This window comes from Macaca mulatta, chromosome 12 (assembly GCF_049350105.2).
Source record: "Macaca mulatta isolate MMU2019108-1 chromosome 12, T2T-MMU8v2.0, whole genome shotgun sequence".
Classification (NCBI taxonomy): domain Eukaryota; kingdom Metazoa; phylum Chordata; class Mammalia; order Primates; family Cercopithecidae; genus Macaca; species Macaca mulatta.
In genome coordinates this window covers 137,207,274-137,231,042 of record NC_133417.1, presented here as the reverse complement: position 1 = coordinate 137,231,042, position 23,769 = coordinate 137,207,274, and the positions used below count along the sequence as shown (strand labels likewise).

The window sequence follows — 23,769 nt, the reverse complement described above, 5'->3', positions numbered from 1 at the left end:
ATGAATGGGCTGGGGGGATGTGGAGTTGGTGAGCTGTTGATTGTTCGTGAAATTTAGCCAGGAAGCAGGAGAGGTGGAAGCAAAAGACAGTTTGCCTTTTTGTTGGTGTTTTTATGAAAGGAGAAACTTGAGCATTTTAAAACACAGAAAGGATGGAAGAGGTAATGCGGTGGGGCCAAGGACAATGGGTAGCTTCTGTGAGGGTAGGAGGGGAGGCTGGGGACAGGCGCATTTTGGGTAGCGTCCCCCAACATGGCCGATACTCTTCAAGCTCCCTCCACATTCTCACACAGTTCACTCACCCTCTACTCCAACCTCACTCTTAAAATTTTACCCATTAAAGAACAGCTCAAATTCCATATCCTCTCCCTCACTGTCTCCCCTGATTTCTCCAGCTCTTGGGATGCCTTCTCCACAATCCCAAGTGGGTCATGTTTTCCATCTATTTGACCATGAAATCTCTGATAGCAGGTTCCACAGAATACACACTGGGAAATGAACACTCTCACGCCTGTCCAGCTCCAGTCCTCATCCCTCAATACAGCCTTCCCAACCATACCACAGCAAAGTAATACCTTCCCTCATAAGGTCCTTAACAATTTTGTCATTTAGCACATGAAATGTTGAGGGTTCCAGCATGTAAATTCCAAGAGTGCAGAGCCTTGTATGTCCCATTCATCACTGTATCCCCAGTTCCTGGAAGCGCTGGCACACAGTGGGTACCCAGGAAATGTTTACTGAATGAAGTCATTAAAAGAGATGCCCTGTGTACTCCTCAAAACCTGTAAATTACTGAGGAGCAGGGACCATGTGTTGTGACTACTTCTACACTATGCCCACAGAGTACACACCTAATAAATGTTCTTGATGACAGGATAATTTATTAGGGCCTAATGTCACATTAGGAATTACAGGCACAGTTTGGCAATATACCCTGATGCAAATAATATGATATACCCTGATGGAAAATAATGAAAAGCCTCTGTAATGTTTTTCAACTCTAAATTTAAAAGACAATTAAGGTCAGGCGTGGTGGCTCATGCTTGTAATCCCAGCACTTTTGGAGGCTGAGGTGGAAGGATCCTTTGAGCCCAGGAGTTTAAGACCAGCCTGGGCAACATAGTCTGAATTCATCTCTACCAAAAATCTAAATATCAGCCAGGTGGTGGCACATGCTGTACTCCCAGCAACTCAGAAAACTGAAGGAGGAGGATCATTTGAACCCAGGAGTTCAAGACTGCAGGAAGCTATGATAGTGCCATTGCACTCCAGCCTAGGAGACGGGCTAGACCCTGTCTCTAAAAAAATAAAAATAATTTAAAGACAATAGTTGCCATCAAAATATTAAACATTTCCCGTATTACGGAATTTAAGAAAACTCTTAGGCTGGGCACGGTGGGCTGACGCCTGTAATCCCAGCACTTTGGGAGACCAAGACAGGTGGATCACTTGAGGCCAGGAGTTCAATACCAGCCTGGGCGACATGGCAAAACCCCATCTCTACAAAAAAATACAAAAATTAGCCGGGCACAATGGCTCATGTCTATGGTCCCAGTTTCTTGGGAGGCTGAGGTAGGAGGATCGCTTGAGCCCGGGAGGCAGAGCTCAAAAAAAAAAAAAAGAAAAAAAAGAAAACTCTTAAAGACAGCTAAACTTTCTCTCGCTTCTGAAATTCTCTTATAAATTCATATAGCACTCTAAAACCTCAGAATCTGTTTAAGATTTATTGGAGTGCTGGAGTTTAGTATATTCACATCTTGGTAATATACAGGACACTGGTAATGGCAGGAAGTTCATGAAGGATATTGCTTGAGTGGATCTATAGTATCACTACTTGCCTAATAAAGACAGAATCATCTTAATGCCACTGAAGTACCAGAGTTTTGGTCATAAATCACACAATAACAAATCTAAGATTTGCCATGACAAAACATACAAAACCAAAATTCAAAGAGATCTCAAATACAAGCTTTGCTACCAAATAAGGCCCAAAAATGTTATAAGGTGGAAACTGTTTCAACAAATAGCTTCATTTCTCATATGTACTCTGTACAGTATAACATTATAAATTCAACCTCATGTTTCTCTCCCACATTTTATTACTACGATTAAAGTCATCTACAGAATTATTACACTGAAATGAGTAAGAGTACCTCCTATGCTTTAAAGACTTTCGTACCAACCTGGCATTTTCAACCCCCTGAAATTTATTCTAACCTTTCTTTATGGGAAAAATGTGCAGACTTTGGAGACAAATTCTAGACAGAGTGGCAAAAAGTGCAAGTCAAACACAAGTACTTTAGAAACAATAAGAAACCGCTCTCCATCCATCCAGTGGAGGAGGGAACAGAGAGAAACACTTGTAAAATTGAAAACAATAGAGACTAATTAAAAGCCTCATCTTAAAACCTCATCTTAAAAAAAAAAAAAAAACAAAATCAAAACCTAAAGAAGCATATGAAGGCATTGGTGTCAGAATTCATGCTTAGCTCCAAACATCAAATAAAAGGATCTTCTGGAAAAAAAAAAAAAAGAGTTTCTTTTTATAATGTATGGGCAGCACACTGGAATACCTCTGCCACGATCAGTAAACCTAGACAATAACGGTAAAATTCTGTTCTCTCTCCTGAAGTAATTCAGAGCAGTACTTCAGCACCACTGAAAAAGCCACCCCGGAAGGTTTTAGAAATCATGACATCTATTTCATTAACCCTTGTCCCTACTATCAAATAAAACCTAGATCTTGTCTTTTTGTTGTTGTTTGAGACAAGATCTCACTATGTCACTCTGTCACCCAGGCTGGAGTGCAGTGGCACGATCACAGCTCACTGTAGCCTCAACCTCCCGGGCTCAAGTAATCCTCCCACTTCAGCCTCCCACATAGCTGGGACTATAGGCATACACCACCACACCCCGCTAATTTTTTCTACTTTTTTGTAGAGACAAGGTCTCACTATGTTGCCCAGGCTGGCCTCAAACTCCTGGGCTCAAGCGATCCTGCCTCAGCCTCCCTCAGTGCAGAGATTACAGGTGTGAGCCACTGTGCCCAGTCCTTTGTCATTTTTCTTAATTACCTTTTGGGGAGACTCTTTTACTCTTTATTTTGGAAATTTTAAAACATCCATGAAGTAGAAAAAATGTAAGAAACTACCATATATTCATCATCAAATTAATTAATTTTCAATTAATAGCCAAAGATTTTTCATCTACCCCTCCATACAAACACACACACAAACACACACAAAATTATACTGACACATATGTTTTAAAAACTCCCCTTTACAGGTCATACTGGCAAAATATTCTATTTAGCAAACAATTCAGCAACAACTACTATCACTTAGGGCCTTTACTTGCAGAAGGCATAAATTTTACGGAGCAAGGTTACCACAAGCGCAATCCAAATTTCATGCTGTGATACAGAAGCAGTTATTTAAAAATAAAGCTGAAAAATAACTCATCCTCTATCTATGTGCATAATTTCAATGGTAATCCGAGCCATCACATCTCCATATACTATTCTCAAAAGTAATAAGACAAAGGAAAAAGAGTTGCAAAGCTCATCCACATGGTCAATTTTACCATGGCAATTTGGAAAAATATGTGACTTTCAGAACCTATAATCAACTGAACAAAATGACTAAAACATACAAGAATTGAAAGTAATTTTCCCTAGGTTCATATCAGTTCAAATAAAATGTCAGTGTTCATAAAAACTTGTTTTTATTTTACACAAGAGATTAATATCAATCTAGCTTCTGTGTTAGTTCTTTATTTTTTAAAAAAATGTCAGTTATATCATGGCCTTATTCTTGGGAAAGTATTGCTGTAACAATGCCTACTACTCTCAGGACTGCGGCTGCAAACATCTGGAAGTTACTACCAACAGACTTTCAGCCCCAAGCATGGTAAGGCCTTGCTAAGAACCATCTTCCTGCCTACACACAAGATCCACGTCATGTCTTGGAGAACACTCCTGTAAGAAGACATACAAAGTCACAACCAGTTGTAATGTACCCTCAAAGTCACGGAGAAGTCTAGTGTTATTCAAGGAATCCGGAGGAATGCAGGACACAAAATTCTAAACAGTAAAATGACTAAGATACTAAAACAGACCACAGATAGATAGGGAAAGCCTGATGACCTCTAAGTCAACCTTCTGATTTTGGTCTGTCAGCTGAGGACCTGGCACTGGTGGACCTGGGAGAGGCCCTGCAAAGACACCCCTGACTCGAGCTCCACTTTCTGTGGAGAAATTATGTTCCACATTCACGCCCTTCAATATGAGTGAGTTTGAAAGATGGGGATTCTAGGGTTTGGAGTATTCCAAAATTCTAGATTTCCCACGTAAAAACCACTACCACTCTCAAGGACCATCACCATGAATGTAATAGTTATACCACTTCAGGTAGACGGCAGAGAAAATGATCTAAGAAAAATAGGCCAGGCATGGTGGCTCACGTCTGTAATCCCAGCACTTTGGCAGGCCGAGGCAGGTGGATCATCCGAGGTCGGGAGTGCGAGACCAGCCTGGCCAAAATGGACAAACCCTGTCTCTACTAAAAATACAAAACTAGCTGGGCATGGTGGCACATGTTTTAATCCCAGCTACTTGGGAGGCTAAGGCAGGAGAATCGCTTGAACCCGGGAGGCAGAGGTTGTGGTGAGCAGAGACTGCTCCACTGCTCTCCAGCCTGGGCAACAGAGCAAAACCCTGTCTCAAAAAAACAAAAAAAAAAGGAAGAAAGAAAAAGAAAAACGACCAAAATCATTTCCAAAGTACCAAAGTACAACTATGACAGACCTGGTGTATTTCTTCTACCTACTGCTTCAAAAAGAGAAGTCAAAACAGCAGCACTGGAATCCCTGCTTCTCATGGAGACAAAACAAGTCCAAAGTCTACAGACCCCAGGGAAATAAGCTGGGCCTCCAGTTCCACTACAGAGCTCCAGATTCCCAGTGTTTATGCACCCCTTCTGAACCGAGGGTCAGGGTGCAGGACCTCAGTTCCGTGGCAAAGTTCCTAATCTTGGGGATTACCTTAAACCTTCAACTTGCAAGTATTCAACTTGTCACTTATAGGGAAACTACATCACTAAGATCTTGCCTCCAGATGCACATTAAATATAAAACCTATATTCATGCAGAGCCTTTGTGCACACTTCATTAACGCAGATTTGATTAAATCCAATGTTATGATTCCCACAGAAACTGCAATCTTGGCAAACCCATACACATGTATTTCGTATTACTTCAGATGGTAGTAACCTCAAAAGAAACTTAGAAAGAGTAACGCATATTTTAATTGCCACATCTTATTACAAAGAAAAACTTCCGGACAGATGAGAGATTAGAAAACTGCCTTCCTCCACAGATAGTGGAGCTCTTTCTTTGAGACAATTAACAAAGACTAGACCAAGCCCTGAAGAATGTCCTGGAAGAAACTACCCTTACCTGGCCTGAAAGACACAGCCCAGACAACTTAGGGTTTCCTATAAACTCTCATTTCTAATATGCAAGACAATCAGCTGCTTGATGCTTAAAACTTCATTTAAACTTTTTTTTTTTTTTTGAAATAGAGTCTCGCTCTGTTGCCTCGGCTGGAGTGCAGTGGCACGGTCTTGGCTCACTGCAACCTCCGCCTCCTGGGCTCACGCCATTCTCCTGCCTCAGCCTCCCGAGTAGCTGGGACTACAGGCGCCCGCCACCACGTCCGGCTAATTTTTTGTATTTTTAGTAGAGATGGGGTTTCACCGTGTTAGCCAGGATGGTCTCGATCTCCTGACCTCGTGATCCGCCCGCCTCGGCCTCCCACAGTGCTGGGATTACAGGTGTGAGCCACCGCACCCAGCCTAAACTAGTACTTCCATAAAGTACCATAAATGTTAATCAGATGCAGACCTAACTTTAATTCCAACTCGAAGCAACAGATGAAATATCTGAAGTCATCACAAAATGGATCATCTACTGTAAAACAAATAAGATATCTGTTGATGACAGCTAACACAGAAAATAGTTTCCCTGGTTCTCAGTTTCTGAAAGGTCAAGTGCTACTACAAACAGGCTAAAAGATTAATAGAAGACAGTAGAGCTCAGTGGTTAAACAGGCTTCTGAAGTCAAAACACCCAGGTTTGAATCCAGGTTCTACCATTTAAGACTTGTGACTTGAGCAAATTATTTCATCTCTCTGTCCCTCAGTTTCATCATCTAAAAGAGGCAATAATAATAAAAGCTTCTTTGTAGAGCTGTCTTAAGTACTAAAGGAGATAATACATGCAAAGTTCTCATTTTTGCTTCTTCAAATATGCCAGTGTCACAGAAGACAAAGTAAAGAGCTGTTCCCAGATTAAAGGAGGTAAAGGAACCGTAAAAATGAAACACAATATGTGGACCTAGACCAGTCCCTGTACTAGAAAGGGGAAAAGATGCTAAACGGGACGTTGCTAGGTGAATTGACAAAATCGTTATACATGATAGGTCTGATAAAAGCTATATCAAAAGTTATGTTAAATTAAGTTGATAACTTTCCTGTGGGTATGTGTGCTAGTCAGGGTTCTCCAGAGGGGCAGAACTAATAGTTTATATGCATATATGAAAGGGAGTTTATTAAAGAAAATTGGCTCATACAATCACAAGGCAAAGTCCCACTACAAGCCATGTGCAAGCTGAGGAAGAAAGAAGCCATTAGTGGCTCAGTCCATGTCCAAAAGCCTCAAAAGTAGGGAAGCCAAAAGTGCTGCCTTCAGTCCGTGGCTGAAAGCCCAAGAGCCCCGGGCAAACCACTGGTGTAAGTCCAAGAGTCCAAAGGCGGAAGAACCCAGAGTCGATGTCCAAGGGCAGCAGGAGTGGACTGAAGCATCCAGCATGGGAGAAAAATAAAAGTCAGATGACTCAGCAAGCCAGCTTAACCCACTTGTTCTAGACGCACTGGCAGCCAATTGGATGGTGTCCGCCCACACTGAGGGTGGGTCTTCCTCTCCCAGTCTACTGACTGAAATGTCAATCTCCTCTGGCAACACTCTCACAGACACACCCAGAAACAATACTTTACCAGCTACCTAGGCCTCAATCCAATCAAGCTGACACCTAATATTAATCATCATAGTATGTAAGAAAATAATCTTAATTCTTGGAAATACAGAAGTATGTGGGAGTAATGATGTAGTCAAATTTATTTTAAGCAGTTAAGGAAAAATTTTAGTTTATATTTGTGTGTGTATGGAAAAGTGGAGAGAGAGAAAGGAAGCAAACAATAAGCAAATGGGACAAAATGTTACCAACAGATGAGTCTAAGTAAAGGGTGTATGCATTCATGAGCATTTATTCCAGAGAAATGAACACCGCACATGGTTGATGGCCGCTTGATTCATAATAGCCAAATCCTGAAAACAACCAACTGTCATTCAACAGATGAATGGTTAAGCAAGCTGTGGTGCATGCATGCCATGGAATACTACTCAGCAATGAAGAAAAACAAACTATTGATACATGCACCAATCTGAATGAATCTCAAAGAATTACACTGAATAAAGAAAAGTCGATCTCAAAGGTTACATACCATATGATTCTGCTTATATAGCATTCTGGAAATGACAAAATTATAGTTTAGTGGTTGGATGGGGTTAGGGAGGCAGAGACGGAGGGCAACAGCTGTGGCTATGAAAATGCAGCACAAGGGATCTTTGTGATGGAACTCTATCTTGACTGTGGTGGTGGTCACACAAATCTACAGATGTGACAGAACACACACACAAATGAGTAAAAGTAAAACTGGCAAAATCTGAATACAGAGTACAAGTGAAAATGGTAGACTGTGAACAAGGTATGTGTAGTTACCTGATTGTGATAACTGTACCTTAGTTACACAAGAAAAAACTAGGTGAAGGGTACACGGGATTTCTCTACATTATTTCTTACAATTGCATGTGATTCTACAAGTAGCTCAAAATAAAAAGTTTATATTTGTGCTGGGCACAGTGGCTCATGCCTGTAATCCCAGCACTTTAAGAGGTTGAGGCAGCCAGATCACTTGAGGTCAGGAATTCAAGACCAGCCTGGCCAACATGGTGAAACATTGTCTCTACTGAAAATACAAAAAATTAGCTGGGTGCGGAGGCATGCACATGTAATCCCAGTTACTCAAGAGGCTGAGCCAGGAGATTTGCTTGAACCTGGGAGGTGCAAGTTGCAGTGAGCCCAAATCACACTACTTGCTCCAGCCTGGGTGACAGAGTGAGATTCCATCTCAAAAAATAAAATAAAAATTAAAAGTTTAATTTAAAAATAAAAGCTAAAAGGAAAAATGTTTAAACAAAAATTAGCAACATAAAATAACATGAATAATGATAAAGCACCAGAGGCATTCCTATTAACTTAACAATAGGAAAAGCCTGCTATTTGTTATTTAATAGAGTTCTAAAAGAGATAGTCTGCTACATAACAAAAAAGGTGCTAAAAATATTAGAAATGAGACAAAATGATCAGTTATAAAGGAAATCACTATCTAGAAAATCCGATACTCAAAAAGGATTAGAAGTTCAATAATGCCCAAAAACAATACATAAAAATAGTCTTATTATATGCCAGTAATAATTTAAAAACTCTGTTACAATAAAGAACTTTGTTCCACTTATATTGCTTTTTAATTCTTTTTTTTTTTTTTTTTTTTTTTGGAGATGAGTATCACTCTGTTGCCAAGGCTGGAGGGGAGTGGCGTGATCTCGGCTCACTGCAACCTCTGCCTCCTGGGTTCAAGCAATTCTCCTGCCTCAGCCTCCCAAGTAGCTGGGATTACAGGCATGTACCACCACATTCAGCTAATTTTTGTATTTTTTTTTTTTTATAATAGAGACAGGGTTTTACCATGTTGGCCAGGCTGGTCTCGAACTCCTGACCTCAGGTGATCCACCCACCTCAGCCTCCCAAAGCTAGGATTACAGGTGTGAGCCACCATGCCTGGCCTACTTTTTAATTATTTACATAAACCATATACGATTATTTTTCAGTGTTTTTTTTCTAATTTCCCCAGAATACAATGACTATCTTTAAGCAGCTTTTACATAACAACATATCCTCCAGTTCTCCCTGACAGAGCAGCACGTTTGTTCTTCTTAAATTTGCTGTTTCTCAGCCTCTAGTTCATCCTTCACTTTAGAAGCCAAAGGTTCCAGCAAGCAGATTAAAAAATGTTTTCCAATCCCTCAAACCCTTCAATACTTTGACAAAGTCTAAATCAGTTGTATGAGATGACAATCTAAAGTTTCTTCCAGCTCAGAATCTCTATCTTGCCAGGAGCTAGCATCCCTTTAATCAGGTCTGAGAGACTCTAAGTGTGTGTTCTTCTACAGGCCTTGGGATCATCTAGCTTCACAAGCCTTTTCTCTCCCATGAATTCCAAGTTCTCAGTCAGTGAAAGTCACCCTAGAGCAGAATCACATTCAATTCATCCACTTCTAGTCAAATCTCTCACATTAACTTTAGTTTCAAACTAGAGCTGCTTCTAAGCCACTATCAGCCCAATCCATTTCCTCCAGGTGGATGTGCTATGTGCTTAGAGCACATCCTACAGAAGAGTCAGGACAGTTGGCACTCCTTACACGGAAGTAGGTCTGCTATGTCCCCGGTCTTCCATACATGAGAAACATGCTCAGTAAAGAAACAAAGATAGAAAAAGTAAATTATTTTCATAATGCTTACAGAATACAGAATCTATTATATTAGAGAAAGAAAGGATATACATTTTTAAAGAAAGAATTTCATCTATATTTTCTATGTTAAAAAAAGAAAAAAGAAAAAAAATTTGGCCAGGCACAGTGGCTCATGCTTGTAATCCCAGTGCTTTGGGAGGTCGAGGCAGGTGGATCACCTGAGGTCAGGAATTTGAGACCAGCCTGGCCAACGTGGTGAAACCCCGCCTCTACTAAAAATACAAAAATTAGCCGGGCGTGATGGCACGTGCCTGTAATCACAGCTACTCAGGAGGCTGAGGCACAAGAATCGCTTGAACCCAGGAGGCAGAGGTTGCAGTGAGCTGAGATCGTGCCCTTGCACTCCAGCCTAGGCAACAGGAGTAAAACTCCATCTCAAAAAAAGAAAACAAGCGAAACTCTATCTCAAAAAAAAAAAAAAAAAAAAAAAGTTCAACCTTCTTACAACACTTTACTCCAAACACAGCACAGGATTATATTCCCAAGTGAAATATCATGGCACTGGCCTATAGATGAGGATAATGCACCATCTTAAAAATGGAATGATCTGCTGTAACAAAATGTCTTAGAATAAAAAGTGCAATGATATAACAATGAACCATCTCTTTAATCACTGCCTCTCAAAGTGGGACAAATGAAACCTCCAGACATGCCACATTCACAACTTTAATTCTCTAGAAATAGGATTAGTGGGGACTCTCACTTTAAGACATACAATTAAGTAAAGTTTGCTTTTTGTTTCTGAAAAGTGTTCGAATTATTTTTGTAATCAAACAACAAAATATATACATATACACATATACATACATTGTTAAACCCCATTCAGCAATAATAATGCAGGGTCTATTTAGATTTACTGATAAAAATAATTATACTACTTCTTAAACAAATTTAGTTCAATGGGTTAAGAGGAGCAAAAGATTTCAGTATGGCCTACGAACATCCATTCTCCTTCTCCAGAACCTACCCCTGTAGGGTTATACACATTTTGCATAATAATTACTGGCCCAACAATTGAATGTGACTATCTCCCTATAAACAGGTAAAACTATACCAGAGGACTTCCCGTTATGACAAATTCTGCCAATGGCTCATTTCTTTTCTCTGTGTAAAATAAGCTGAGCATATTAAAAGTGTCACTTCATGGAATTTCTTAGTATAATAGGTGAAAACATCTCAAATTACTTACATGATTGCAATTTAGGACACCTCAGTTGTATCACAGCCCGCCCAATCAACACTTGAAAGGCTTTTCGGCCGGGCACGGTGGCTCAAGCCTGTAATCCCAGCACTTTGGGAGGCCGAGACGGGTGGATCACAACGTCAGGAGATCGAGACCATCCTGCCTAACACGGTGAAACCCCGTCTCTACTAAAAAATACAAAAAACTAGCCGGGCGAGGTGGCGGGCGCCTGTAGTCCCAGCTACTCGGGAGGCTGAGGCAGGAGAATGGCGTGAACCCAGGAGGCAGAGCTTGCAGTGAGCTGAGATCTGGCCACTGCACTCCAGCCTGGGTGACACAGCGAGACTCCGTCTCAAAAAAAAAAAAAAAAAAAGAAAGGCTTTTCCTATGACAGATGACGTAGGGAAAGCTACCGAGTTTGACTAAAATGAAGTAAAAAGGACAGAAGAAAAGAACAGAGAGGAGACGCAGCTCGAAAACCATACTCCCAATGGCTCATGACCAGCCCAAGTCAGGGCTTCCCTGAACGTAACCAAATGGAGCTCTACGGTTAGTGCTATTCAACGCAGAGAACAGCAGCATCAGCAGCACTCTGGAGCATGGTTCAAACTGCAAACTCCCAGGCCTCCCCACAGACCCACTGAATCAGAGTCTCTAAGAGTGGGGTCCTGGAATCTGTGTTTTAACAGGCTCTCCCAGCAGCAGCTCTGATGTTCATTAAAGACTGAGAAGCACTGCACTAAGCTTCCAGGAGTGGACTGAACAGACCGCTTCTTCTTAATATTCCTTAGATGTACACTTCCAGGAGACAGCTTTCCAAATACCCACAACCTCACTGACAAAGACACTGGTATGGGTCACTTTGGCAAGTGACCTCAGAAAATTATGAAACAAGAGGGACTGTTTTAATGTCTAAACACATCTACTTCATTTTGTAATCTCAGCCTGTCAGGTAAAAGATCCAACTGGCTGTTTCACAGAACACAGAATTACATTGTTCTATGAAATTCTTATCTGAACTGAGAAGAAATGTTTCTCTTCTGCAAAGACACTAAAACAAAGCCTTCCCTGACCACTCAATCTAAAAACCAATGCAGTTCTTAACTGGGGTATTTTGCCTTCCCATTCCCACCCCAGGACATCTGGCCATGTCTGGAGACATCTTTGGCTGTCACCACTGGGGAAAGTACCATTGGCCTCTAAAGTGTAAAGGCCAGGGATGCTGCTAAACATCCTACCGTACACAGGACAGCTGTCCTTTTTCCACAAAGAATTATCCAGTCCAAAATGTCAACAGTACTGAGGTGGAAAAACCCAGATCTAAATTAATCTCCTACAGTCTCTTTCTAGCCCAGCACGCTGTTCTATTTCCTTCACAGTACTTGCCACTCCTTGAAACGATCTTGGTCATTTATTTGCATACTTGGTTTTTTGGGGGTTTTTTTGCTTTTTTTTTGAGATAGAAGTTCACTCCCTCACCCAGGCTGCAGTGCAGTGGCGCGATCTCGACTCACTGCAACCTCCACCTCCTGGGTTCAAGCGATTCTCCTGCCTCAGCCTCCCAAGTAGCTGGGACTACAGGCGCATGCCACCACGCCCGGCTAATTTTTTGTATTTTTAGCAGAGACGGTGTTTCACCATGTTAGGCAGGATGGTCTTGATCTCCTGACCTCGTGATCCGCCCACCTTGGCCTCCCAAAGTGCCGGGATTACAGGCGTGAGCCAACGTGCCCGGCCCTCGATCATCAGGCATTAGATTCTAATAAAGAGCACATAACCTACATCCCTCACATGCAGTTCACAACAGGGCTCGCACTCCTATGAGAATCTAATGCCATCACTGATCTGACAGAGGCGGAGCTCAAACAGTAATGCTTGTTCACCACTCACCCCCTGCTGCTGTGGCCCAGTTCCTAACAGGCCACAGAATGGTACCAGTCCACAGACCAGGGGATTGGGATCCCTGTTTAACAAGCCAAAGATTACCAGCCACCAACACAGGGTAAGAGAGACATGCAACAGATTCTCCTTCAAAGCCTTTAGGAGGAACCAGCCCTGCCAACACCTTGATCTCACACTTCTATCCTTCATAGCTGTGAGATAACAAATTTCTATTGTTTAAGCCATTCAGTTTGTGATACTTTCCTATGGCAGCCTCAGTAAATCAATACACCAGAAAAACCAAGCTTAGGAGATTCACTGAAAACTCCTCTCCACTGATCTCAAACAACTGTTCCAAAAAAGGCAGAGGAATGTAAAATACATAGAGTGAAACTAGAGCAAAGTCTGATTAATTAAAATGTATTAAAGTCAGCTTAAAAATATACTTGTCTTTCAATCTAGTTTTCAAAAGAGTTTACCAAAATTATCTTTAAAAGATGCTTGAGGCCGGGTGCAGTGGCTCACACCTGTAATCCCAGCACTTTGGGAGGCCAAGATGGGTGGATCATCTGAGGTCAAGAGTTCGAGACCAGCCTGGCCAACATGGAGAAACCTCGTCTCTACCAAAAATACAAAAATTAGCCAGGTGTGGTGGTGGGCACCTATAATCCCAGCTACTTGGGAGGCTGAGGCAGGAGAATCGCTTGAACCCAGGAGGCAGAGGTTGCAGTCAGACGTGATACCACCACTACCCTCCAGCCTGGGCAACAGGGTGAGACTGTTTCAAAAAAAAAAACAAAAGATGCTTGAATAAAACACTAAGAAACAAATCCAAATGTATAAATTATTTAATATATGATAAAGGAGGCATTTCAGATCAATAGAAAAAAGATTTCTCACTAAATGGTAATATAGTAGTGGAGCTATACAGGGAAAAGAAATGAATTAAAACATTATTCTTTATCTACTTCACACTAAACTTGACAGATTAAAGAAGTTATCATAAAACACAAAACCATAAAAAGGATTGATAGATTTAACTGCAAAAAGATGAAATACATAAGTACTGAATATATACTACATCATAAACAAATGTAAAGACAAATGTAATATCTTGCTTCCCATGTTAGGTAAACTATTCCAAAGCACAGAATAAGATGAAAAACCCCCTACCATGCTATAAGTAAGTGTATTCTAGACTGCAAAGCCAAGTAAGGAAAGCAAAGAATACAGGCCAATCTCAATAACGAACATAGATGCAAAAATCCTAAATAAAATATTAACATGAATCTCCACAATATATTGAAGATTATACATTCAAGCAAGTATATCCTATGAGAGTCTATTAAATATAACTCACTATATAGCAATGGGGGAGGTGAACTTAACAAATGTCCAAAAAAGAATATGACAAAATGTACCACCAACTAGTATTTCTTTTTTTTTTTTTTTTTTTTTTTTTTTTTTTTGAGACAGAGCCTCACTTCTATCACCCACACTGGAGTGAAGTGATACAATCTCAGCTCCACAACCTCAGCCTCCCAGGTTCAAGCAATTCTCATGGTTCAGTCTCCCGAGTAGCTGGGATTACGGGCCTGCACCATGATGCCCAGCTAATTTTTGTGTTTTTAATAGAGACGGAGTTTCTCCATGTTGCCCAAGCTGGTCTTGAACTCCTGGACTCAAGCGATCCATGCACCTCAGCCTCCCAAAATGCTGGGATTACAGACGTGAGCCACCACGCCTGGCCACCAATTAGTATTAAACATCTAAAAAAAAGGACACTTAATAAGCACTTAATTAAAATAATATGTTAATTTATTTATATATATGATATATAATATGTAAATATATGTCTATATATATATATCATACTTAACACTATAACATTACTGGCATTCCCATTACAGTTAGGAGGAGATACCACCTACAACTCAACACTAAGCTGGAGCAGCCCTAGCCAACAAAATCAGAAAAGGAAGAGGAATAAATATTGGAAAAGAGACTATGTGTTTATTATTTACAAATAAAATGACTATCCAGAACATCTAAAAGGACATACTCACAAATTATATTATTGATAACATGCCTATATGCCAACAATAATAAATTTGAAAATGCAAGGAGAAAAAAAGATCAATTCTAAGTAGCAACCAAAACCACAAGCTAGTAGGGTGTGAAATCTAATTTGAATTTTAAAATTATTTTTAAAAACATGAAGGAAGGCCGGCCACGGTGGTTCATGCCTATAATCTCAGCTCTTTGGGAGGCCAAGGTGGGTGGATCACTTGAGGTCAGGAGTTCAAGACTAGCCTGCCCAACATGGTGAAACCCCATCTCTATTAAAAATACAAAAATTAGCCAGGCATGGTGGTGAATGCCTGTAATTCCAGCTACTGGGGAGGCTGAGACACAAGAATCACTTGAACTTGAGAGGCGGAGGTTGCAGTGAGCCGAGATCGCACCACTGCACTCTAGCCTGAGCAACAGAGTGAGACTTTGTTCAAAAAATAAAATGTAAAAATTAGCCAGGCATAGTGGCACATGCCTGTGGTCCCAGCTATTCAGGAGGCTGAAGTATGAGGATCACTTGAAAACATAAAAGAGACCTAAACAAATAAACCCTGCTTTTGATCAAAAAAGACTCAATAATATAAAGATGTCAATTAAAAATGAGTTGAAAAAGTCAATGCAATCACAAATTCCAATCATGACCTTTTAATAGAAATTAACCAGTTCATCTTTTTTTTTTTTTTCTCGAGACGGAGTCCTGCTCTGTCACACAGGTTGGAGTGCAATGGCGCAATCTCAGCTTAGTGCAACCTCTGCCTCCTGGGTTCAAGTGATTCTCCTGCCTCAGCCTCCCAAGTAGCTGGGATTACAGATGCACGCCACCATGCCCAGCTAATTTTTCATGTTTTTAGTAGAGACGGGGTTTCATCATATTGGCCAGGCTGGTCTCAAACTCCAGACCTCATTATCCACCCACCTCGGCCTCCCAAAGCACTGGGATTACAGGCATGAGCCACTGCACCCGGCCTAACAAGCTTATCTTAAAAATCAAATGAAAAAAAAAAAATGGGCAAAGGATCTGAATAGGCATTTCTCCAAAGAAGATACAATTACAGCCGACAAGCTTATGGAAAGATGCTCAACATCATCAGACATTAGGAAAATGTAAATCAAAACCACAAGAAGTACTACTAGTCATACTCACTACAACTGTTCTCTTTAAAATGGCTAACATTCTGTGATATGAATTTCACATTGATAAAAAGTAATTTTTAAGAATGCCCAAAATAGATGAGAAATGTTTGCAAAAGAGTAACGAGAAAAGACTTGCTCTATGAAATTGAAAAAATCCTATGACACATTAGTAATTAAAAGATGATGATATTCAACTAGAAATTGGCAAAGATATCATTAGAAGGAAACAGTCTAGAAACAGACATTAGGGAAATTATTTTAAAAGTATTTCACATCACCACGAGGTCAGGAGATCCAGACCATCCTAGCTAACACGGTGAAACCCCATCTCTACTAAAAATACAAAAAATGAGCTGGGCGTAGTGGCGGGCGCCTGTAGTCCCAGCTACTCGGGAGGCTGAGGCAGGAGAATGGCATGAACCCAGGAGGTGGAGCTTGCAGTGAGCCGAGATCGCGCCACTGCACACCAGCCTGGATGACAGAGCGAGACTAAGTCTCAAAAAAAAAAAGTATTTCAGATCACTAGGAGGGAGAACCACTCAAATGATAATAGGACAGCTGGCTATCTGTTTGAAGAAAAGTTAGATTCTTACCACACATTAAAAAATAGGCCAGGCACGGTGGCTCACGACTGTAATCCCAGCACTGTGGGAGGCCAAGGTGGGTGGATCACGAGATCAGGAGATTGAGACCATCCTGGCCAACATGGTGAAACTCTGTCTCTTCTAAAAATACAAAAATTAGCCAGGTATGGTAGCAGGTGCCTGTAATCCCAGCTACTCAGGAGGCTGAGGCAGGAGAATCACTTGAACCCGGGAGGCAGAGGTTGCAGTGAGCCGAGATCGCGCCACTGCACTCCAGCCTGGCAATAGGGCGAGACTCTGTCCGTAAATGAACAAACAAACAAACAGAATCCATCCCCAAGTAAATAAATAAATAACCTGCAGGCTGGGCACAGTGGCCTTGGGAGGCCAAAGCAGGTGGACTGCTTGGGCCCAAGAATTCAAGACCAGCCTGGGCAAGATGGTGAAACGCCATCTCTACAAAAAAATACAAAAATTAGCCGGGCATGGTGGTGAATGCCTGTAGACCTAGCTACTTAGGAGGCTGAGGTGGGAGGATCACTTGAGCCCAGGAGGTCAAGGCTGCAGTGAGCTGAGATCATGCTACTACACTCCAGACTGGGTGACAGAGTGAGACCCTGTTTCAAAATAAATAAATAAATAAATAAAATAAACTGTAGGTGGCTTAAAGTGCTAAATGTTGGAAGTAAAATTATAAATACAGTAAGATATAGGAAAAATTGCTTAAAACTTAGGAGTAAAGAAAGTCTTCTTAGTTAAGACACAAAATACAGATGTCATAATGCTGAAGTCTCAAATTTTAAAAATCAAAAACTTCTGTAAGCCACAAGGAATCATAAAGACAAATCAATCGACTAGGAGAAAATATTTATAACACGTAAGAGTCCAAGGATCAATATACAGAATATGTAAAGACCTACAATCAATATGAAAGAAGCAACTCAATTAAAACAAAATTGAAATTTTCATTTAAAAACAGGTAAAAGAAATAATCTAACTTAATTGTAGGTAAAGGAGATATTCTAATTTAATTGGTCAGTGTTTGCACACAGGTGTGAATATTCTTAAAGCTCCCCTCCCCTGGTGATTCTTATATACAGGGTAAAGAAGCACTAGGCCACAACTATTTGAAGAGCAGAAGGTGTCTCAGCCTGCCCAAGGCAAGGTAAAAGAGGAAAAATCTAACACCCCCTTGAAGAGCTCCTCTGCAATGGGTTCCAGAGTGAGGATGGTGGAGTGCATGGAGACAGAATGCCTTAAAGAAGACTGGTTTTTTTTTTTTTTTATCCAGTCGCAAATCATTGTCTTTTACTTTCACAAGACCGAAATATAAAAATCATATTCTCTGAGATGAATAAGGAAAATTACTACAAAATAAACTTAAACATCTGTGTGCAAGCAGCCCATGATTACGTGCAAAATCTAACCAAAGCAAACACACAGGACGTTATGGGAAAAAAGCAAATCACAGAAAAATATCTGCACCGTGATTCCATTTGATTAGTGTCAAAAACATGTAAAATTAAACCACAGTTTAGGGATACAAACTATGTAGTTCAAGTATAAAGAAAACACAAAATTCAGATTACCTCAGAAAGGGGAAAGGCACGGAGATCTTCAATGGCAACGATAATTTTTTTCTTAATCTGAGGGTTGTGTACATTGGGTATTCATTGTCCTGTTATTCTATATACCTTACATGTATTTTGCATACATTACTTTGTAACTTTTCAATTACCAACAGATAAGACTATAGAATGCATGCAAACACATACATAGTCTCTTAATTCTAGCCTCAATCTTTTCCACTGAAAATCTGCCAGGTTCTATCATGTCCTTCTATCACCTGTTAGGAGTTAACAAAGACCTCAATTTTCATCTTTTCTTCTGAAATTGTATTACAAGGAGACTCATGGAGGTAGGGCAGGGATACAAGAAAGGGCAATGGATCTTCTGATCAAACACAAAACACTGACAATCCCTTCAGACCAGAACTCAAGAATAAAAACAAAAAACATGTGTAACAAAATTAAAAGCATTGCAAGAAGAATGATGCAATTTTAACAGCTAGATATTTTTCCATTAATTATTTTCTAAGTGATCAAAATTCCATGAAACCCATTTGAAATCTCAGCTTTCAATTCCTTTGAGATACAAATATTACACTGAGTCCAATTGAGTATTTGCAGTGTCAGAGCAAATTCTACATGTGGTGGGTAGTTTTGAGTTCAAGGACAGTGTCACATGTATTCCTTCCTACTGGCCAGAAGTTTCGAAGTCCCCGAGAATCAGGCCTGGGCTCTGCCCACAACACTATCATCTGAGCGTTCCTTTCATTAGCACAGTACAAGATCACACAATGACCCTTAAGCTGAAGCAGGATCCTGGATGCCTGAGGAAGTGGGATACTCTTTGGGTATGGTAAAAGCCAAAGGCTGAGACAATCAATAAATTAATTAGCATGAAGTATGCTGACTTCTTTGGAAGGAATTTTATGAACACAGGATTTAAGACTTCTTATACAATAAACAATACAATCACAAGTGCTAATAAAGTAGAACTAAGGGTGCTACAGCATGAAAATGTTATCAATCAATCAATAAACCTCTGAATTAATTATATATAAGATTGTACAGACAGATGGTCCCCAACTTATGATGGTTCAACTTATAATTTTTCCACTTTACAATGGTGCAAAAGCTATACTCACTCAGTAAAATTGTACTTAAAGGACCCATATGACCCCTCTGTTTTTCACTTTCAGTACAGTATTTAATAAGTTACATGAGGTATTCAATACTTTATTATATAAAAGGCTTTGCGTGGCTGGGTGCGGTGGCTCACACCTGTAATCCCAGCACTTTGGGAGGCCGAGGCAGGTGGATCATGAGGTCAGGAGATAGAGATTATCCTGGTTAACACGATGAAACCCCGCCTCTACTAAAAATACAAAAACTTAGCCAGGCGTGGTGGTGGGCGCCTGTAGTCCCAAATACTGGGAAGGCTGAGGCAGGAGAATGGCGTGAACCCGGGAGGCGGAGCTTGCAGTGAGCTGAGATAGCACCACTGCCCTCCAGCCTGGGCGACAGAGCAAGACTCCATCTCAAAAAAAAGTTCTGTGTTAAATGATTTTGCCAAACTTTAGGCTAACATAAGTGTTCTGAACACATTTAAGGTAGGCTAAGCTAAGCTACGACGTTCAGTAGGTTAGGTGTATTACATTCATTTTCAATTTGTAATTTTTTTTTTTTTTTTGAGAGGGTCTCGCTTTGTCGCCCAGGCTGGAGTACAGGGGTGCGATTTCAGCTCACTACAACCCCCGCCTCCCAGGCTCTATCGATCCTCACACCTCAGCCCCCCAAGTAGCTGGGACCATAGGCACGCACCACCATACCCAGCTAATTTTTTGTATTTTTGGCAGAAACAGGTTTCACGTTACCCATGTTGGTCTCAAACTCCTGAGCTCAAGCAATCTGCCTGCCTCAGCCTCCCAAAGTGTTAGGATTACAGGTGTGAGCCACCGCACCTGGCCCAATGTATGATATTTTCAACTTATGATGGGTTTATTGGAATACAATGCCATCAGAAGGCAAGAAGGATCTGTACCAGGGAATTAAAGGAAATTTTAAAAGATAACTTCCCTGGATCAGAAGCATACAGTAGTTAAATAGAGAAGAGTTGTAATGTACACTATTGGGGTGACGGGTACACTAAAAGCCAACACTTCGCCACTATACAATTCATCCATGTAAAGAAAGTCTCTTTACATGGCGGGCAGATCACGAGGTCAGGAGATTAAGACCATCCTGGCTACCCCTAAAACTATAGAAATAAAAACTAAAATAAATACTCCACAATTCAATCTAACCTCCCTTGTCATCTGCTTTCCATATTAACATTCACTTCTTAAACAGGGGTGTGTGTGTGTGTGTGTGTGTGTGTGTGTGTGTGTCTAGAAGAGAAAGAAGAAGAGAGAAAAAGAGAGTAAGAGAGAGAGAGGAAGGAGGACAGGGAATGAGAACACAGAAATATGTGAGAATAAAGAACGGGAAAGTAGTAGTTATTAGAATTGTATTCCAGAACTGCATTACCTCCAGGGCCTCTAAGGGAGCTTTCTTTCTCTAATCACATCCCTCTCCTCTCCTCACTCCCTCAAGTTTGCAAGACTGCTCTTCCTTCTTCTAACTTCTGGTCCTTCATCCCTCATATATATCTTTTTTTTTTTTTTTTTTTTTTTTTTTTTTGACAGCATCTCGCTCTGTTGCCCAGGCTGGAGTGCAGTGGCACAATCTCGGCTCACTGCAAGCTCCACCTCCTGGGTTCCCACCATTCTCCTGCCTCAGTCTCCAGAGTAGCTGGGACTACAGGCGCTCGCCACCACGCCCTACTCATTTTTTTGCATTTTTTTCGTAGAGATGCAGTTTCACCATATTAGCCAGGATGGTCTCAATCTCCTGACCTCGTGATCTGCCCGCCTCAGCCTCCCAAAGTGCTGGGATTACAGGTGTTAGCCACCATGCCTGGCCCACCCCTCATCTTTTTTTTAACCTCTCAGTTGAGCAACCCCATTTCTGCTTTCCCTTCCCTGGATTCTCAGCCTCAAAGAGATACAATATATAATAATAATATTGGAAAGAAGTTATAGAATCCTGTTCCAACTGCCTCACAGTCCAGAGCTCTCCATGCTAGTGACCTCATTATTTTGCAGAGTCCCCTGAAGGGCCTGGTTAGAGGTTTCCTACATTCTTTCAGCTTGGCACTCTGGCAGGGGCATAGCCCAGGGACACATTCCAATTTCCTAAAGCTGAAAAGTACCATCTGAGATTCTAAAATCCTTACTAAAACTAACCTTAATTGAATGCCTTTCAAAAGTGTAAACAGTAGATAAACCAGTTCAACTCTATACCCAAGTATCTGTTAAATTATGGTAAGATAAATGATAAAACTACTCATTCTTCAATAATTATTGTAGTGTATTGAAGACTTTCCTTTATAAAAGGAAAGCAACCAAACGGATACAATAGTCTGAAAGGCATATATGTTTTCTAAATAAATAACATTAGTAATTACTTCTCTGAATACTATATCACTTGATTGTATTTTAAGAGATGATTTGTTTATTCTATTAGCCTAAGAGATCAGAAGATTATAATACATCCTTTTATCACTTGTAATTTGAATTATTTTATGTTCTGATAATATTTAGGATCAAGAAATAATAAGCATTATTGATTCTAACATCTCCAAACCCCAGCATTTCTAAGTAAATAAATACATATGTTTGAGTATTATATGTTTGAGGAGATAGCTATGTAAAAAAAAATTTTTTTTAAAGAATTGTATTCCATATGTCCAAGAAGCTAAAGACTGGCTAAGAGACCTGGGATATTAAAGAAAAAAGATCCAAATTAAACTTCTAGAGATAAAAACCATGTCGACTGAGATGAAAAATATACTGGATGGGACAAACAGCAGATTAGACACTACAGAAAAGAAAATTAGTGAACTTCCAGATGTAGCAAGAGAAATTATCCAAAATGAAACAAAGAAGGAAAAAAGACTGAAAAAAAAATTGACAGCTGAGACCTTAAGGCTATGCCGGCCAGCCTGCTGCCAGGGACCCATGTTTTTGCTCTACCACTTAGAGCCTCTTGCCTTCCCCTAGGGAGGTATCCTTCTGCTCCAACTTCCCTTCCCTGTCCCTTTTTGGCCCCTATATGCTCCTCCTTTACTTAGACTTGTACCCACAGAGACAAGCACACCCCCTTGTCCCCCACTTCACCAATTTCTGGTGGCTGAAATTCACCCTCACAGACTTCAAAGAAGATATTCTTGAGATAATGAAAAGTAACATCTTTGCATATGAAAGGAAAAAGGTTAAAGTGTATATATATGTGTTTTAACATTAGGAACATGTGAACCTTTTTAAAAACAAGGTTTTATTTACTGTAGAGATGAATGCAAATCAGAACCAATATCTCTTGGTCTACTTAATTAAAACCAGCTCACACATCCCTTAGGGGTTTATTATTATAATTATTATTGTGGTGGTTGTTATATTTGTTGTAATTATTATTTGGGGTTTCTTTTGTTTTTCTTTACAGTTCTCCACACTAAACTCACAATATTGTGGGGAGAAGCCATAACTAAACTCTATGCTGCAGTGAGATATAGGAGTAATCAGCTCCCAGCAACATGTATAGCCCGGGCTGCACGTTGTAATAATTACCAATGATTTAAAGCTTTAGGCTGGGCATGGTGGCTCACGCCTGTAATCCCAACACTTTGGGAGGTCTAGGCAGGAGGATCCCTTGAACTCTAGGAGTTCGAAACCAGCCTCGGCAACACAGTGAGACCCTGTCTCTATAAAAATTAAATTTTAATGTAAATAAAGCTTTATTTAGCCTTGATCTCTACCCTCATAGTCAGGTCTTCCCATATTTTATTAGTGAGGTGGAAAATGTATTATTTGTTTGTTGTTTTGCTCCCCCCCCCAATGTTAAACTATGAAATTTGTGATTTGTTTAAGTTCCGGGTGAATCACAGCTTTGTCTGTATGTCCAGATCATTTGTTTCTATGTATTTTGTTTGATTCTTTCTTTAAAAGCTTTTACAAAAATATATATGTGTGTGTGTATAAACATGTAAATATATATATACGGATCTTCTGAAAAGTGTGTGAAGCTCGTTCAAGTAACAGATAACTTTAATAGCCTTGCATGGCATAAAGAAATTGAATTTGCAGTTAAAAACTTTTCGACAAAGAAAACCTGAGACTAGATGGATTCACTGGTAAATTCCATTGAACATTTAAGGAAACTATACCAGTTTATGCAAACTGTTCCAGAAAACTGAAGAAAAGGAACATTCTCCAACTCATTCAAGGCTTCCAGTGTTACTCTGATATCAAAAACAAAGATATTACGAAACTCAGTTCAAACCAGTATCATTCATAAACAGAAATGCAAATTTTTTAAACAAGATTTTAGGAAATCAATTGCAACAATATATAAATAGAATAAGAATATGGCAGAATCAAGTGGGGTTTATCTCAGGAATGAAAGGTTACTTTTAGGAGCAGGCATGGTGGCGCACACCTGTAATTCCAGCACTTTGGGAGGCCAAGGTAAGGATTACTCCTGAGGTCAGGAGTTTGAGACCAGCCTGGGCAACATGGTAAAAACCTTGTCTCTACTAAAAATAGAA

The 23,769-nt window shown here is 40.3% G+C and overlaps 1 protein-coding gene across 5 annotated transcripts in view; it reads right to left on the bottom strand.

Annotated features, from left to right (window-relative positions):
- Positions 1 to 23,769, bottom strand: part of DIS3L2 (DIS3 like 3'-5' exoribonuclease 2) — a 380,688-nt gene that overhangs the window by 346,620 nt on the left and 10,299 nt on the right. The gene's annotated exons all lie outside the window — the stretch shown is intronic.